We start from the raw sequence: 17,908 nt of genomic DNA on the forward strand, positions 1-17,908 counted from the left end.
TGAGCACTACGCGACTTAACTTCTGAGGTCATCAGTCCCCTAGAACTTAGAACTAATTAAACCTAACTAACCTAAGGACATCACACATATCCATTCCCGGGGCAGGATTCGAACCTGCGACCGTAGCGGTCGCTCGGCTCCAGACTGTAGCGCCTAGACCGCACGGCCACTCCGGCCGGCGATCTTACACTTCTGGACTTCTTTCTGTGGGGTACGTTAAAGAAGAATGTGTACCGTGATGTGCCTACAACCCCAGAGGATATGAAACAACGTATTGTGGCAGCCTGCGGCGACATTACACCAGATGTACTGCTGCGTGTACGACATTCATTACGCCAGAGATTGCAATTGTGTGCAGCAAATGAAGGCCACCACATTGAACATCTATTGGCCTGACATGTCGGGACATACTCTATTCCACTCCGTAATTGAAAACGGAAACCACGTGTGTACGTGTACCTCACCACCCATGGTAACGTACATGTGCGTCAGTGAAAAAGACCAATAAAAAGGTGTTATCATGTGGACGTAATGTGCTGTTCCAGTCTCTTCAGTACCTAAGGTCCATCACCGTTCCCTTTGGATCCCTACGTAATTCGGTGCTCTCCGATACACACGATCGAAAAGCGGAGGAGTGGTATTCAAGCGTCAACTTTAGGTTACAGTATCTCCGGACGTAATTAACATTTTACAATGCAACAAACGGCACTGGTTACGTATTTGTTTATATGTTCAGATGTGCTAACAAAACTAACGGGGTTCCATTTAAAAAAACGTAGGTTTGTGTTAAAAAACATACTTCCGTGCATTTTTTATGGTTTGTATTAACCTATACACTAGCCCCTCTCCTCACGTTCTGTCTGTGGAATCTATTCGTCAGTATTTGATGTGGTTTACGAAATATATCCAGCGGTAATGTTAGGTGACTCACCCTGTATATGATTTACAGCCTATCAAATGATACATAATTCTGGTTGTAAATCACGGTAAAGTATGTAGTTGAGAGTTTGTGAAGTGTGAAATTACAGCCATCTTACACAGTAGATTACGGATTTTTGCGACTGATTGTTGACCTTCTCTAAAGGTTTGCTTGTGGACTGTGTACACCGGGTTCACTGCATTATGTTGCCATGTAAACTGCAGCCTGAGAGAGCTTATCGGCTAATCCGATAATCGCTCCCCGTCTCTCACTGTCGAAACTTGGTACCTGTAGACAGTCATTCCCTCAGGTTCAAGAAACACTTCGTCCTGCTCATTTACTCAGTTTCATTCACTTTTATTTACTCACTAGCCATTTCATCATGTCCTACATGTGGTATTATCGCGCGTCGATACTACAAAGACGGCAATTGATTCAGCTTCAGTAATTAGCATTGGAGCGTTCAGCTGTCGCTTACGCCCTGGTGGTGGAGGATATTGGAGGTATGCCTGTCGAAAACGTATAAGACAACTTCGAACACGTCAGTGAGCTGTTACTGGAAAAACTTCTCCGAGCTCTCTTTCTTGAGTCCAGACGAGGTGATAGTGTTTCACTGATGATTTCACGGCAGACTGGGTGCGGGAAGACTGGGGAGTACGTGTTGAAAGAGAACCCTGCAATAGTAAAATTTACCGACAACGTTTTAGAGACGTGCTTATCCCCCAAAGCCTAGTTGCTGCCAGCTATCTCGGCCGAACACTCGCCCACCTGCAACCTTACCACAAACAGTTGCGAAGCTTCCCGTTCTAAACCGAACGGTTCGTCTTGTTCTGTCCACCCTTCCTTCTGTCGTATGGAGATCCTGCCTCAGATACAAGCAGATATACAGTGTGGTCCATTGATAGTGACCGGGCCCAATATCTCACGAAATAAGCATCAAACGAAAAAACTACAAAGAACGAAACTCGTCCAGCTTGAAGGAGGAAATCAGATGGCGCTATGGTAGGCCCGCTAGATGGCGCTGCCTTAGGTCAAACGGATATCAACCGCGTTTTTTAAAAACTAGGAACCACCCATTTTTATAACATATTCGTGTAGCACGTAAAGAAATATGAATGTTTTAGTTGGACCACTTTTTTTGCTTTGTGATAGATGGCGCTGTAAAAGTCCCAAACGTATAAGTACGTGGTATCACGTAACATTCTGCCAGTGCGGACGGTATTTGTTCGTGATACATTACCCGTGTTAAAATGGACCGCTTACCAATTGCGGAAAAGGTTGATATCGTGTTGATGTATGGCTATCGTGATCAAAATGCCCAACGCGCGTGTGTTATGTAGCTGCTCGGTATCCTGGACATCATCCAAGTGTCCGGACCGTTCTCCGGATAGTTAACGTTATTTAAGGAAACAGGAAGTGTTCAGCCACATGTCAAACGTCAACCACGACCTGCAAGAAATGATGATGCCCAAGTAGGTGTTTTAGCTCCTGTCGCGGCTAATCCACACATCAGTAGCAGACAAATTGTGCGAGAATCGGGAATCCCAAAAACGTCGGTGTTGAGAATGCTACATCAACATCGATTGCACCCGTACCATATTTCTATGCACCAACAACTGCATGGCGACGACTTTGAACGTCGTGTACAGTTCTGCCACTGGGCACAAGAGAAATTGCCGGACGATGACAGATTTTTTGCACGCGTTCTATTTAGCGAGGAAGCGTCATTCACCAACAGCGGTAACGTGAACCGGCATGTATGCACTATTCGGCAACAGAAAATCCACGATGGCTGCGATAAGTGGAACATCAGCGTTCTTGGCGGGTTAATGTATGGTGCGGCATTATGGGAGGAAGGATAATTGGCCCCCATTTTATCGATGGCAATCTAAATGGTGCAATGTATGCTAAATTCCTACGTAATGTTCTACCGATGTTACTACAAGATATTTCACTGCATGACAGAATGGCGATGTACTTCCTACATGTTGGATGTCCGGCACATAGCTCGCGTGCGGATGAAGCGGTACTGAATAGCATATGTAATGCAAGTGGATTGATCGTCGAAGCACCATGCCATGGCCCGCCCGTTCAGCGGATCTGACGCCGCGGCTTTCTTTCTGTGGGGAAAATTGAAAGATATTTGCTGTTGTGATCGACCAACAACGCCTGACAACATGCGTCAGCGCATTGGCAATGCATGTGCGAACATTACGGAAGGCGAAATACTCGCTGTTGAGAGGAATGTCGTTACACGTAGTGCCAAATGCATTGAGGTTGACGGACATCATTTTGCGCATTTATTGCATTAATGTAGTATTTACGGGTAATCACGCTCTAACAGCATGCGTTCTCAGAAATGAAAACTTCACAGAGGTACATGTATCACATTGGAACAACCGAAATAAAATGTTCTAACGTACCTACGTTCTGTATTTTAATTAAAAAACCAACCTGTTACCAACTGTTCGTCTGAAATTGTGAGCCATATTTTTGTGACTATTACAGCACCATCTATGACAAAGCGAAGAAAGTGGTCCAACTAAAACATTCATATTTCTTTACGTACTACACGAATATGTAATAAAAATGGGGGATTCCTATTTTATAAAAAACGCAGTTGATATCCGTTTGACTTATGGTTCAAAATGGTTCAAATGTCTCTGAGCGCTATGGGACTTAACATCTGTGGTCATCAGTCCCCTAGAACTTAGAACTACTTAAACCTAACTAACCTAAGGACATCACACACATCTATGCCCGAGGCAGGATTCGAACCTGCGACCGTATCAGTCGTGCGGCTCCGGACTGAGCGCCTAGAACCGCGAGACCACCGTGGCCGGCCGTTTGACTTATGGCAGCGCCATCTAGCGGGCCAACCATAGCGCCATCTGGTTTCCCCCTTCAAGCTAGACAAGTTTCGTTCTCTGTAGTTTTTTCGTTTGATGCTTATTTCGTGAGATATTTGGCCCGGTCACGATCAGTGGACCACCCAGTATAAAAGAAAATGAGGAGTGCGAACGGCGCCAATATATATATATATATATATATATATATATATATATATATATATATAGTTGAGAGTGAAGCATTTTTACGGGAGCAGACGAAGACTTGAGCAAAGGAGTCATTGATCAGTTCGGTTTCGTGAAAAGTGTTGGTTCAAAGATTTTGCCCAACAACTGAAGAGGAAGAAACCAGACGATTTTATATTTGTAATGATGTTTTTGTTGGCTGCTGTTTTAGTTGTAATTTCGGTGACAAATATGGGAGACGATCAGCCAACGTCCTCCTGGTGTCTCCCAGGTGACGCTCACTGGTTTTTAATCTTCTCTCCGCAGTTCACACGTCCTCAGTTTACCCCTACCCGCAGTTCACACAATTAAGAGACGGTTGTCCGCAGTTCACAAGTAGAGTCCTCAAATTTGCCTCAAAACTGGTGTGAGGAGAGAGCGTTAAGCCGGCAGCCAGTCCCGACTGCTGGCTCGAGCGCATGAGCCCGTGTAACGGGGCCGCCCGGCTGCTAGCCTCACATCGCACAGTGGGCACCGCAGCGCCGAGACGCCAGACCACGCAATTAGGCCACCCTGCCGCTACGGCCAGGGTCCGCGGCACGGGCGGCCGTGTGACGCCGCTTCGTCCGGCCGGCCTCGACAGCCCTCTAATTGGCCGCGCGTGTTAATCCCGGCACGCCGGCGCGCGCGCCGCTAAACCTGGCTTTCACTGGCAGCCGCTCACAGGCGCAGTAGCACGCGTAATCGCAGGCTAGCAGGCCTTCCCAATCAAGCGCGTGTGGATTTACTGTCTACGAAACAGTCTTATTCCAGGCGATAAATGTAATCAGTTAAGCACATCTTTCTCCTACATATCTCCTCATTTCATTATCAGCTGATGAATCAAAACGCATTGAACGGTTCCTTCTGTTTAGTTATGCATCGTTACCTTTTTGTATTTCTCTTCCTCTGTTTCCTTCTATCTATGCTACAGCGTGCCGGACGTGTATGTGGCCAAGTTGCCTCATTGACACGTGCTTGCCCGCTTGATACATTGCTTGGAAGGATTGAATTTAAGGGGCCGGCCCGACGTATAGTTAAATGATCTGATGATTATTATGTTAATATTGCGCAACGGATAACGTGGGGGAGGGCCCAAACAACCAAGTAGGGAAGTGAGTAAGGGCCACGCTCTATCATGATCTATAAGGACACCACTTTGTTGGTAACATTGCTCTCTACACAGTACTGGGCCGTGCGGTTCTAGGCGCTTCAGTCTGGAACCGCGTGGCCGCTACGGTCGCAGGTTCGAATCCTGCCTCGGGCATGGATGTGTGTGATGTCCTTAGGTTAGTTAATTTAAGTAGTTCTGAGTTCTAGGGGACTGATGACCTCAGATGTTAATTCACATAGTGCTCAGAGCCATTTGAACAGGACTGGGGTTTGTAATGACCACTAAATCCATGACATCCAGTTTACAGGTCATTTATTGTCTATATCCCAGAAATTTTACAAACTTAGTATGACATTTATTATCTATATTCCCCAAAACTTTACAAATTTAATAATTGCAGCAAACAAAGTCAAATATCTTCTAGTTTTGTCTCGCACTGAAACTGCTTAAACTAACAGGCATCTCGTTTCTACTTAAGCATTGCGAAAGAGGATGGGACTAAACCATTTGCTGGGACAGTGATCGAAATTCGCACCCAAGATTACTACTACGACCGAATAACAAAATTTCTCTTTGGCGGAAAAACGGGGGATCAAATCAGACACAAACATCTCCCATATTCACAAAAGAAAGCAAATTCTTAAAAATAAAACATCCTGTCAAATTCGGCACACGCAAATAATCAATTAACAGCACACGTAAGCATCCTCACCTTAACTAATTTCCAAGAACAAAGTGGTAGCTCGCTGGTAATGCAATTCGGCACCACGTGGGTGACCGATACCAACAGCTAATTTCTTTGTACTCACCTCTCTGTTCGTTCTTGCTTTCCATACTATACAATCATTCACACGCTCAACCCATTCTTTATCAAAGTAGTTAGGACGTGCTGCTTGCAAATGGGGGTTGAAAAGGAACCGTGAACAAAATTAATGAGATGGCCTAGAAAAATGTTACGTCACATGCTTAGAACCTTCAGTATGTCACGGACGCATCTCCTACCAGGTTTCACACGGAATCGTCATCCAAATTGCTGTTCATCCGTTACGACCACGTGTTAACTAGGCGGGGTGAGGCCCCAGGTTACTAAACATTGCAAAAAATAAAAAAAATTGCTTCCAGAAGTGCAACTATACAATTTTCGTTAGAGCTATTGCTGCTCTCGTGTGCTGAACGCACCAAGTGATTGCAGCTCTATAAAGGGATAACGCGACCCCCCATGCTCGCCTCTGAAAAAGAAACCCTAACTGAAAACTTTAGTTGTAAGTGCAAAATTTATAAAAAGAAAAATAGCCGTAACGACACGCTAACTATTTCAATCCTGAAAACGAGTGGATTAGTAACAGTGTAAAACATAATACGTCATCCCACGATGTAATTGGCGGCAAAGACGGAGATTGCCCTCGATTACGTCCGCTGAGTTCAGCCGCCACCCCAAGAGTGACTATCATGGCGGCCCTCAACGACCGTTCTCTTACAGTCAGTGGAGGGGGCCTGTTACCAACCCCGGAATACACCCTGGCCAACAGGTGCATCATCTCTGTCTTTACTCCTTGCCTACGTTGGCAGTAACCGACCTATAAGGTGACCACATCTCTGCCTTGGCACTACCAGCAGACGAACTCTTAATACAAACCCCAAACTTAATCAACCCAAGGCAACGTAGTGGGATTAGGAAAGAAAGTGCATTTATGTAATTATGAATTGAATTAAATAAACAGGTAGTCCACCTCTTCACTCGAGATATCACACTATTTAAACTAAAAAAAAATGTTGAAAGCATATTCAATATAATGCAACAAAAAACTACTTGTAATGAGATGGAACAAACTGTTCCCTCTCTGTATGACTGAATGACACTCGGTGTTGTAACAGGCACATGATCCGGTAAGAAAACTGTATAAGCGTAGCAAACGAATGGGGATTCATTTTACGGATGATATGGGGTTCAACTGGGGAAATGCAGTGATGCAAGTGACATGGACAAAGGACAGATTCTTTTACCGCTGCGACATGGTACGAGCACCATGGAAACGGCGAAGATGATCGGATGTCTCCGTGCTACTGTAATGATAATCTGTGGAAAGTGGTTCAAGGTCTCTGAAACAATGAATAGAGGACAAGATGTTGGACGTCCACATCTCATCAAACGACAGGAAAGTCTGTGGCAAATATGATGCTGGCGCAGGCTCAACTGTTTCGGAGTACACAGTTCAGACCACATTATTGAACATGAGACTCCACAACAGACGAACCCCACGCGTTCCCACATAGACGCAACGACATCGTAAATTACAATTAAAGTAGGGATAGCGGAGAATGAACTGTGGATCGAGGGAACTGTGGATCACCTAGTTGACGGACACGTTGTTATCAAGAGGTATGTCTGACCGAAACATTCACTGCGCCACGAACTTAGGTCGGTGCGCCGTAAAGTGCCATCGGGGCTGTGGTAGTAATCGAAGGCACCACGACAGTTGTGGAGTACATAAAGATTACTGCGGACCATCTGCATATCTTCATCCTTGATATCACCCCTGAAGCTGATGGTATGTTCCAGAAGTTAGAAAGCCATATTCGTTTTACAGTGGTTTTAGGTACATCCTACTGGACTCATGTTGCTGTCTTGGACACCAAATTTGCCTGATCTGAACAGAACTGAACACATTTTTGACGCAACCACATCCCAGATAAGTGACAACAAACAAAGCACCTGTAATTCACAGGGATTGTGTGACCTGTGCGTAGACATGTAACGGGATATACTTCCGGAATGCTGCCAAGGAGCTGACGAACTCATGTCAAGCAGAATCAGTACACTTTCGGTGAGCTGGTTGCTAGGTATGGGTCATCAAAGTAATTAGTGACATCCAGGAAACTACGCCAATACTGCATGAAACGTCCTGCACCCTAGACAATGACTTCGGTTAGCTGTAGAAGAGTCTTCGAAAGTTTCTTTAAGTATTACACAGACAGCTCAGTCCAATCATTGACGATTAAATCAAATGGGTTCAAATGGCTCTGAGCACTATGGGACTCAACATCTTAGGTCATAAGTCCCCTAGAACTTAGAACTACTTAAACCTAACTAACCTAAGGATATCACACACACCCATGCCCGAGGCAGGATTCGAACCTGCGACCGTAGCAGTCCCGCGGTTCCGGACTGCAGCGCCAGAACCGCTAGACCACCGCGGCCGGCATTGACGATTAAACTCCGTAGAATTATCAAATTGCCGCGATGTCGATTGATACAAACCTTACCAACCAAGCGGCAGTAGAATTACGGTCTACCTTATCAGATGCGAGAAATGTAGTCTACTAAGTGTTTCTTGATATTTTATCGTGATTCTTAGGGTTCATGAAACAGCGTGGTCACATCACAGCATGGCTTCATCCTTTCTTTTTTCCTCGGAGCTGTCAACTGCAGGATGTTTTACCAAAAGTAGAGTTCTTTTTTTTCAGTGAATGAATCTGGAATCAGATTATAGACACACAGGACAAAAAGTTACGGTGACCCAGAAAAATCACGATAGTAAAAATTTTTCATCAACATCATCTATATCGAAGATTGGGCCTTTTGCGCTTTCCCGTCTCCTTCAAAACTGCTCAAACCATCTTTTAATTGATCTTCCTAAACATCTTTTGCCGCCTGGTTTATACTGTTTTATTGCTTCAGTGATTTTTGCATCTGGTATACGGTCTATATGTTCTTTCCATTTTAACCAATATTGTTTTATTGTGTCAATTGCGTTCTTCAGATTCATTTCATCTCGGATGTCACCATCACTCCTTTTATCTATCAACGTATATCCAGCCACATGCCTAAGGAATTGCGTTTCACATGCTTCTATTTTCTTTTCCAGTTTTCCGCACCATAGAGCGTCCTGATACAACCATAACATAACAAACATTATATCTGTTTGGAGTTTCTCTCGCAGGCCGGCCGGTGTGGCCGAGCGGTTCTAGGCGCGTCAGTCTGGATCCGCGTGACCGCTACGGTCGCAGGTTTGAATCCTGCCTCGGGCATGGATGTGTGTGATGTCCTTAGGTTAGTTAGGTTTTAGTAGTTCTAAGTTCTAGGGGACTGATGACCACAGATGTTGAGTCCCATAGTGCTCAGAGTCATTTGAATCATTTCTCTCGCAGTGTTACGGGGTGAACTTCCACAGAAATAGACAGCTCTAATGTTTTTATATTTCATTGTTTGCCCTGTATGTAATACCGCACATTAAATGTTTAAGTGTATTAACTTGCTCTATGATCAGCTCGACAATTTCAGTCTTAACGCCAATGGGCCATTGTCCTGGAAATGCTGTTGACTTTGTCATAGTCATGGAGAGTTTCAGATTGTACTGTCTGGCTATTTTATTTAAATTAAAGGCAGCTTCGTGTAAGTCATTTTCATTTTGAGTGACAATTACTTGGCCGTCAGCAAAACGTAATATATTAAAATACATATCGTTGATTTTAAAATGTTTTATTGTCTGTAAGCAAATTCTGGTTACATCGTCGATATACAAATCAAAAGTATTGGGTGAGAGGGACACCCTTGTCTAACTCCGTGGTTTATCAACATAGCATTTAACAGCCAACTGGTTGCACATAATCGATAGGTACAGAGACCTAGATTTCGACACCTACGATGGGTGTCTTCGTCAGAATAAATGTTGCTATATCCTATAAAATAATACACAGGAAATGCGGAATGACCAAAAACACATTAATCAAGATAACCATTTTCATGGCGCACAAAGCTTACTTATGTAAAATTAAATTGCTAAAAAACAAAAGCTCGAATTTGGAGCATCTCCTGTCAAAAGTAAAATATAACGTAGTAGTCTTTACCACATGTGACCAGCTGGGAACAAGATCAGACTGATCGGCCTAGTGGCCTACACTGCTGCCACGAAAACAATACGAGTTGCGCCACGTATTAGGCGTGGACAGTAGCATGCGCCCATTTGAAACATTACGACAGAAACGCTTGAAAAGAAAAGTTAATTTTAAAAACAATACATATACAGAGCTTAACTGAAACCTGGTAGTCAAGGGAAGGCAGGATTGTGGACAGGGCCGTAATCAGTTACTATTGGTTGCCTTTTACAAACTACACACAATTTATTTTAAAACCAGTATTTCCAGACTCAGCAATTAATAAAAAATACCACACGTTATTAATGAACGAATAAACAACTGTGTAAATAATAGTGTTTTCAGTGAGTTATAATTTAGCAAATCACCATTAAGTACAGATATTGCAGATAATGTTTTAAGAGGAAGCTAATGTGATCTGGGCAGAAGGCCCTACACGCCAGGAATGACAATAAGTTAAGAATTGTTTAAGAACTCGCTGCAGTTTAGAAGTTACAGGTATTGAAATGTTAAAGATAAGTCGCCACAAACACAGCAGAAGGCATCAGACGCCATTACCAAATTAGAATTTTAAGGCAAATGACCACAATCACGTCTGAAGGCCATACACGCCAGGAAAGGCAATAATATAAAAAATTTAGAAACCTGCTGTGAAACAGCAAATACAACAGCATGGCAAATAGCAGTAAGGAGTCGAGAAAAGCTAATCAGATCCGCCTTCCCCAAGCACTCCACTCGCTTCTCTCTGCCTCGGTGACACTACGAGGAGCAACACAAAACCAAGTCACTGGAGAATCGCGAGATATCACAATGGCGGAGGTTTCTCTACTTGGGTTGAAATACACTCATCTTAAAGCTTGCTGGATTCGGTTTACGACGAGGTTGTACACACTCGTGACCACAGCCCTTCCATGCGGCAGTCCATACGTCTCTCCAGCGGTCCCGGTATATTTCGCACTGCGCCGACCTGGCTCCTCCTCAGTCCCCAAACCGAACTGGCCTACTCACACCATCCGGAAAAACAACGACGTCGCCCCAAAGATAGGGCAACATTTACTACATGTCAATAACCGCCGCTGCTGCCACTAGCGGACAGGCAACACTTGCGAAATCGAGTGGCGCCAGTCACCACGAGAGGAAGACAAACAACAGCAACCATGCCAAATAAACGATACCGTCTGGCCTCCAACAGGGGGGGGGGGGGGGGGGGGGGCAACAACATACAAACAGCACCAACGCCAGCCGCAGCATGACTCATTGACTCATTAACATCTTTTGAAAATACAAAGTAGTCAAGCAGATTAACTACAACAGAACAATCTGTTAGGCTTAACAGAAATTACTATTACGTAAAAACAGAGAGAGATAGAAAATTTTTTACGAACAACCCTACAGTCCAGAAAATATTTGCATGAATGCAACTTCAGCAGCACTTACCTCTGAGATTAGAAGAAAATAATGTTTCGAAATCAGATGCTGGGAAGAATATAGTAAAACTAAAGTTATCAAAATACCACAAGCAGTGGACAGAGACCATCGAAAAAAAATTGTTAAATAGTTGTAACTGTTCACTGGGGATGAGGCCATTTCTCTTAGAAACATGCCAGAAATTCTCTAGTTCTTCAAGAACATCGAGCCTACGACCTTTCTTTTCTGTATCTAAAACGGGAATTTCTTCTAAACTTTTCGATTTGAGCTCGTAAATTATCAGATGACCAGCAAACGTGGAATTGTGTGCATTAGTGCCTCTTTTTCCGGACAAATGATCATTATACCAGACACTAAAAGACCTTCCAGTCTGTCCTATATAAAAAACGGGACACGTATCACAAGTTACTTTATACATTCCTAAATTGCGTATGGGAGTAACTGTGGGTTTGACACTGTAGGCGAGATTTTTTTGCAAGTTACTGCTCGTGGAAAAGGCAACTTTCAATCCATATATTTTAATCAGAAGACGCCGAATTTTATACTAAGTAGGGCCTAGAAATGCTATCGAGAAACATTGTTATGCTCGTTACTGTCAGAAATATCACTGCTGTCTAAAGTGGTAGCTTTAGCATCAGTTTTGACTTGAAGATCCTGTCAAGTAACGTGGGATGTAGCCGTTATTAACTGCAATAGTATTCATTATATTCATCTCTTCATCAAGCTTGTCAGGTGACGAAGGTGCAGAGACTGGACGATGAATGGTTGAATGGAAATATACTTTATTATGGGCATGAACTAGCGGTCACAATTTGATTTGTATTAGCGGTTTTTCAAAAATTACTGAAAGAGTCTATCGTTGTCAGTAGCAATACTGAGGTCCAAGTATTTCAGATGACCGCCGTTATTTTCTAACTCACAAGTGAAGCTAACGTTTTCATGAAGACTGTTAAGAATTGAAAAAAAAATACTGAATTCCTTCCTGGGAACAATTGTTTACGAACAAAATGTCATCTACGTACAGAGCATAAGACAATATACCAAGATCAGCAGCTAAAAACTTGTCGAAGAATTTCTCTTCCAGCTAATTATTGAAGATATCGGCCAAGATGCCTGACAGTGGGTTAGCCATTGCCAGGCCGCCAGGCGGATGCTATAATTTATAATTGAAAGCAAAATAGTTGTATTTTACAACTATTCTTAGCACACGAGTTACGTTTGTGATTTGCTCATTAGGAATATCTTTTTTAAAAGTACGTAAGTTTTTCTCACTATGTCAATGGTTGTTTCAACAGCTACGTTAGTATATACCCTCGTAATGTCTAACGAAAACAATTTAACATCTTGGTCGCACTATAAATCTTTGATTTTACTATTGACGACAGAATACTTATTTCGAACAACAAAGGATTTTTTTTTATTTTTTTCGTGACGAAACCTTGCTGACTCATGATATGCACTATTCATGCTGTTCACAATCGGACGTGTCGGATGGTGACTTTTAGGCACTTTAAATTGGGAAGGCAATTTTGGGGCCTGTGGATTCATATTAATAGGTTGCTTTTAATGAAATGGTTTGAGCAAATGCGTAGCCTAATTTCTTTTTGTATCGTGGGGTTGGATCCTCCTCAAGCTCAGAAACATTATTCTCCTCCAAAAATTGTAAAATTTTTGACACATATTCGTTTTGAGTAGCAATGGCTACAGCGTTCCCTTTTATCAGACTTTGTTATAAGGGCTTTGTTTTCTTTTAGCTCGACATTAATATTTTTGATCACTTTCTTTAGTCACATTGCCAGGAGTTTTTAACTGCATGTTTCAGAAAAATACTACATAAGTCATGAGCAAGTCTTGTTTGTCGAAAAGCGTCTACCTTTACGCTATCGAGGCCTATTTTAAATTCTACAATCATACTTTCCACAATATTTTTGTCTCACAGATTAGGCATTATATTGTATTTAAGTCCTTTTTCCAACAAGGCAGTTTCTTCGAGTGTAAAGTCTATTACAGCCTGTTCAGAATTCTGTTGAAACATTTATGCTCAGTCCATTGAAAACTACTAACAACTGGCTTTTTTACAGGTAAAAAGCTCTTAAGATTCTTCTCGTATCTTATTGTAATATAATTCTTAGTTACGTAAACCGTCATTAATAAAAAACTCAAAAAGCATCAATTAGAAAATTAAAATTTTAATGAGCTCAAGATACAAGATGTAGGCCTATTCATTTAATCTGTCCTTTTGCTCGTATGAAGCACTGATTTTGCCGGAAATAATTTTGTTAACTAGGCACTGATAAGTTTTAGGATACTTCATACACTATCTGATGTTAAAATAGTGTTTCACGTACCTTGTCAAAAGTCCATTTTCTTCACAATTCTTATTAAAATTAATAGCCATTGCTATGTTTAATCATTTTCTTCTTACGCCTTTGTAATTTGATACAGCCTTAGAACCATGGGCCAGAGAAATCTTACAGTTTTGAACATGGCTATTATTCAGCAACTGTATACTGGTTTCAACACAGGATTTTGTCAGCCATATTATGCCTGCTACCTGCTATTTGTGTTTTTATTTTGTTGTTCATATAAAACGCTGTAAAACTCTTACAGGATGAGATGGATTATCTCGGTTTCTTAAAATTGTTAATAGTTGGTTTCGATTTACTTTATGAAACGCATTTTAGCATTCAATGAATGCAAGAAAAGTTAGTAAATTCAGTTCACTCTGTTTTCTCTGTTGTTGAGTCTTGGTAAAGATATAGTTCGACCATGATCTGTCTCTTTTCGAAAACCATGATAGACTTTAAATAACGCAGGTTCAGCGATTGGCGATAGTCGTTTTGTTGAAATATTTTCACACAATTTACAACTCTCATTTCTTTTTCCTTTCTCAAATATTGGGAATCTATCCGCGTATATAACCACATTGCCAGCACAAATTCATAAAATCGAGTATTCTTTTTTTTTACATATTTGGTGCATATTTTATCAGTTCTATACTGATTTTGTCACACTCTGCAGTCTTCCTGTTCTTGCTAGACGTTATTGCATCCTGCAGTTACTCCAGCGTTATTTAGTCTGCGTTCCTATCTGGTTCAGATAGAACCACTTTTGTGTCTTGTATATCCATTCAGAGTGTTTTATACTATTGTAACCAATAACATTCAGATATTGTGATTTGCCGATTTCCTTATCTCCCTCTTCTTAAATGTTGCCTTATTTTGTATGCTTTGTTTTGACCTCCTCCTGTATCATGTTCAATATCTCTAACGCATTTTCCCCTACTAAGGTTTTTAACTTGCCCGGCTTTTCTTTTGACCAGAGCTGACGTCCTTTTATAATCTAGTGTCAGATATTGATCGTCTGGGGAATTCAACATTTCTAAGAAGACGTGTTTCTTATCTTCGTTTAGACTACGTATTCCATAGTCCTATTGTCGCATGCCATTTGAAAAAAAGTCTTTCTTGTGACAAGTGCTCCTTTTGCTGCTTTAATTAGTGATTTCTTTATATCGTTCCATTCTTGATTGATGTTACACGCTTTTACGTTTAAACTTATGTATTTTTCAAACCACTCAAATATAATAATCGGACACTGTCTTCCTGAAGCACATGTACAATAAATGTTGCACCAGCATTATTTTATTTTTGTTTGGAAGATATCTTCCATCTTTTAAACAGTTTTAATTCTGAGACTACAAAGAAATGGTCTTGAGAAACATCTGGATCTCTGAAGGACCTTGTGTGTCGCACTAAGGACCTAGTTTTCTTACTTGTAAATACGTAGTCTACAATATTTGTGACAGAGCCTCCAACTGACCAGGTATATTTGTGAATCTGTTTATGTCTGAAGAATACGTTCGTTATTCTTTCCTAATGTTTTAATGAGCAGGCCTTGAATATATATCCATCTATTGTGTTTCCCCTGCGGAACCAATAACATTTACAAGTATCCATAAAACATCGGTATAGGCCACATTCAATAATTTTACTTCAAAAAGGTGATCGGTTTCGATCTGTGTTTATCATCTACGGAACGTTACTCCGTGCTGACTGCTGGAGGTGATGGTACAGAGCACGAACCGCTCCAGTGTGGCGTGATGAACAAACTTGTGAGTAGCTGTTCTTCACGCCATCCTAAAGCGATTTATGCTCCGTGCCACCACATCCAGCAGATAACATGGAGTAGGAGTCTGAAGACGGTTAAAACAGGTCAAAACCGATCACTTTTTAGAATAACATTACTGTGTATGATTATGCTGTTTTCGTGACATAAAAATTTTTAATAACTGTTTACGACCGCTCTTATGTCAGAGAAGTATGTTTCAGAAACTTCTGGTGACATAACACCACATAAAAGAGCGTCTAGGCTTTATAACGGACGTTCTTAAGTGAGGAATAAACTCCAGAATTTTTTTAGGTATGTCATATTCGGGTTGAATCTATTCATTTATTTGTTTTACCTGATCTGATTAGGACCATCAGGCCCTTTCTGACATCAGACAAGGGTTTCACACATTCAGTACCAACCTTACAGGGTAGTTACCTAAAAAAGTAATGATTATCATTTGACAAAATCTTTTAAAATGGTTTGTGTGTCTATAGAGATAATGTGAGTAAATAGTACTGATTAAGAACTGATGAGGCAATTGGTAGTACTTCTAATCTACGGCTACGGCCACCAATAACAATAATAGTAATAGTAATAATATTAATACTAATAATAATAATAACAATTACTGTAATAATAAAAATAACAATGGCAGTTGTAAAAAGAATAATTAGATTTACAAAATGCATGATTTCGGATACAGTTCTGGGGAAATGAATTTTAAGGAGACTGCACTCGCTAATACTGGGAAATGAAGAAGATCTGTACGGGGCTAACGAGTGTGTACAGGACCAGTGGTGGTCATTATTCGTCCTTCAATTGGTATGTCATTGACTGTCTTCTGAAGCTGGACATGTTATCCAGTCCCTAATATAATGCGGGAGGTTAGTCCAGAGTCGGGTTCCTGCTTCTGAGAAGAGTTTATAGAATATGGTTTCACGATGGAGTGTGCCCGAAAAGATTTTGCAGCAATGGGAGCGGATGTTTCAGAGAAATAAGACAGTGTAGAAGACAGAGGATATGGAAATCACTTTGCCTGTTTACACGAAGCCAGGTTAGCTGCACATATGATGGTGAAATATGATGAAAGAGTCGATTACAAACGAACACAGGTATTCACAACAGTTCCACTCAGAGCGAGCCTTCCTGAGAAAGACCTCCCAGCATAACACGAATGTAACCAATAACTGGAAGTATAAGTGTTCGTACAAGTCAAGTCACGACGGAAGGGAACTTTATATTTTTGTATGGCGAGGCGAGCTAATGCCTTCTCGCACGATGCAGTTACGTGCTCAGTGCAACGTACACTTTCATCTGTCACTTCTCCTAGACTCTTTCCTGAGGGAGAGCAGTTAACATTTGTCCGTTTTCGGATTGTAGATAGCTGTGATCTCCTATACTTTGGACTAATGAGCCTAGAACGACCACCAAATAGAGCTTGGGTTTCGAATGGGTTGAGTTTTAACACTATGTTCCGTGACAGTTTTGATAGTGCATATAGGTCAGTGCGCAGATTTCCGATAGCTGTCTTCAGGTTTATTGGTTTTGCACTGGAGGTCGTCCGCATACATGTGGTACTTGCAGCAGGACAAAACTGATCGCACATCATTGACAAACAAGGAAAAGAGTATTGGTCTAACACCGGGCCTCTTCATACCACCTGGTTCCAGGTACATTAACATCGCTGGTGAGACGTCAGGTGTGAGCGAAATCATTACATAGCAGTTTTAGAAAAATTGATGCTGAAAATTTGGCAAGTAAAAGGTCAATGTCGACAGCGCCCAAGACTTTGCTGAAGTCTAAGAAGCAATGATTGTAGCCTCTTCGGCATCCATGGCAAGCTTCAGGCAATTGGCTACCTTTATATAGGCAGATGTTCTGCTGCAGTGTTTATGGAAATCTGACTGGTATTCGTCTAGTAGGGTGTTTGTAGTTAGGTCGTTCGTTAGCTAGTCGTGGAGAGTACCGCAAGAATGCTGAAAGATCGGTAATCAGAGGATACTGTGGCAATGTTCATTTTAGGCAGTAGCTTAACCAGCCCCTGTTACCAGGCCAAAGGGAGAGTACTTGTGGTTTAGGAGTGGTTGAACATATCTGTTATACTGGGCAGCAGCGGGTCTGGTAGATACTGATCTGACACGTAAGGCGGCTTTTTTGCTGGTATTGCCACGAGTAATATACTCGTACATTAGATAGACAGAGGTGCAAGGATGTTAATCGTTATGATTCTCCCACTGTAGCAAATAGTTCTACGTAAGAGTTAATGAGATGACTAAGAACAGAAGTTAAGAATTCCATGTTTGGGTCATTCTATGTCAAATCAACACACCTATTTTTACCTCACAATTTCAGATTTTGCTAAAATTTTGTATACTTATACTGGGTGCTGAGACTAAGATAATTTCGAAA

Source organism: Schistocerca cancellata, chromosome 2, assembly GCF_023864275.1.
Source record: "Schistocerca cancellata isolate TAMUIC-IGC-003103 chromosome 2, iqSchCanc2.1, whole genome shotgun sequence".
In the NCBI taxonomy this organism is placed as follows: domain Eukaryota; kingdom Metazoa; phylum Arthropoda; class Insecta; order Orthoptera; family Acrididae; genus Schistocerca; species Schistocerca cancellata.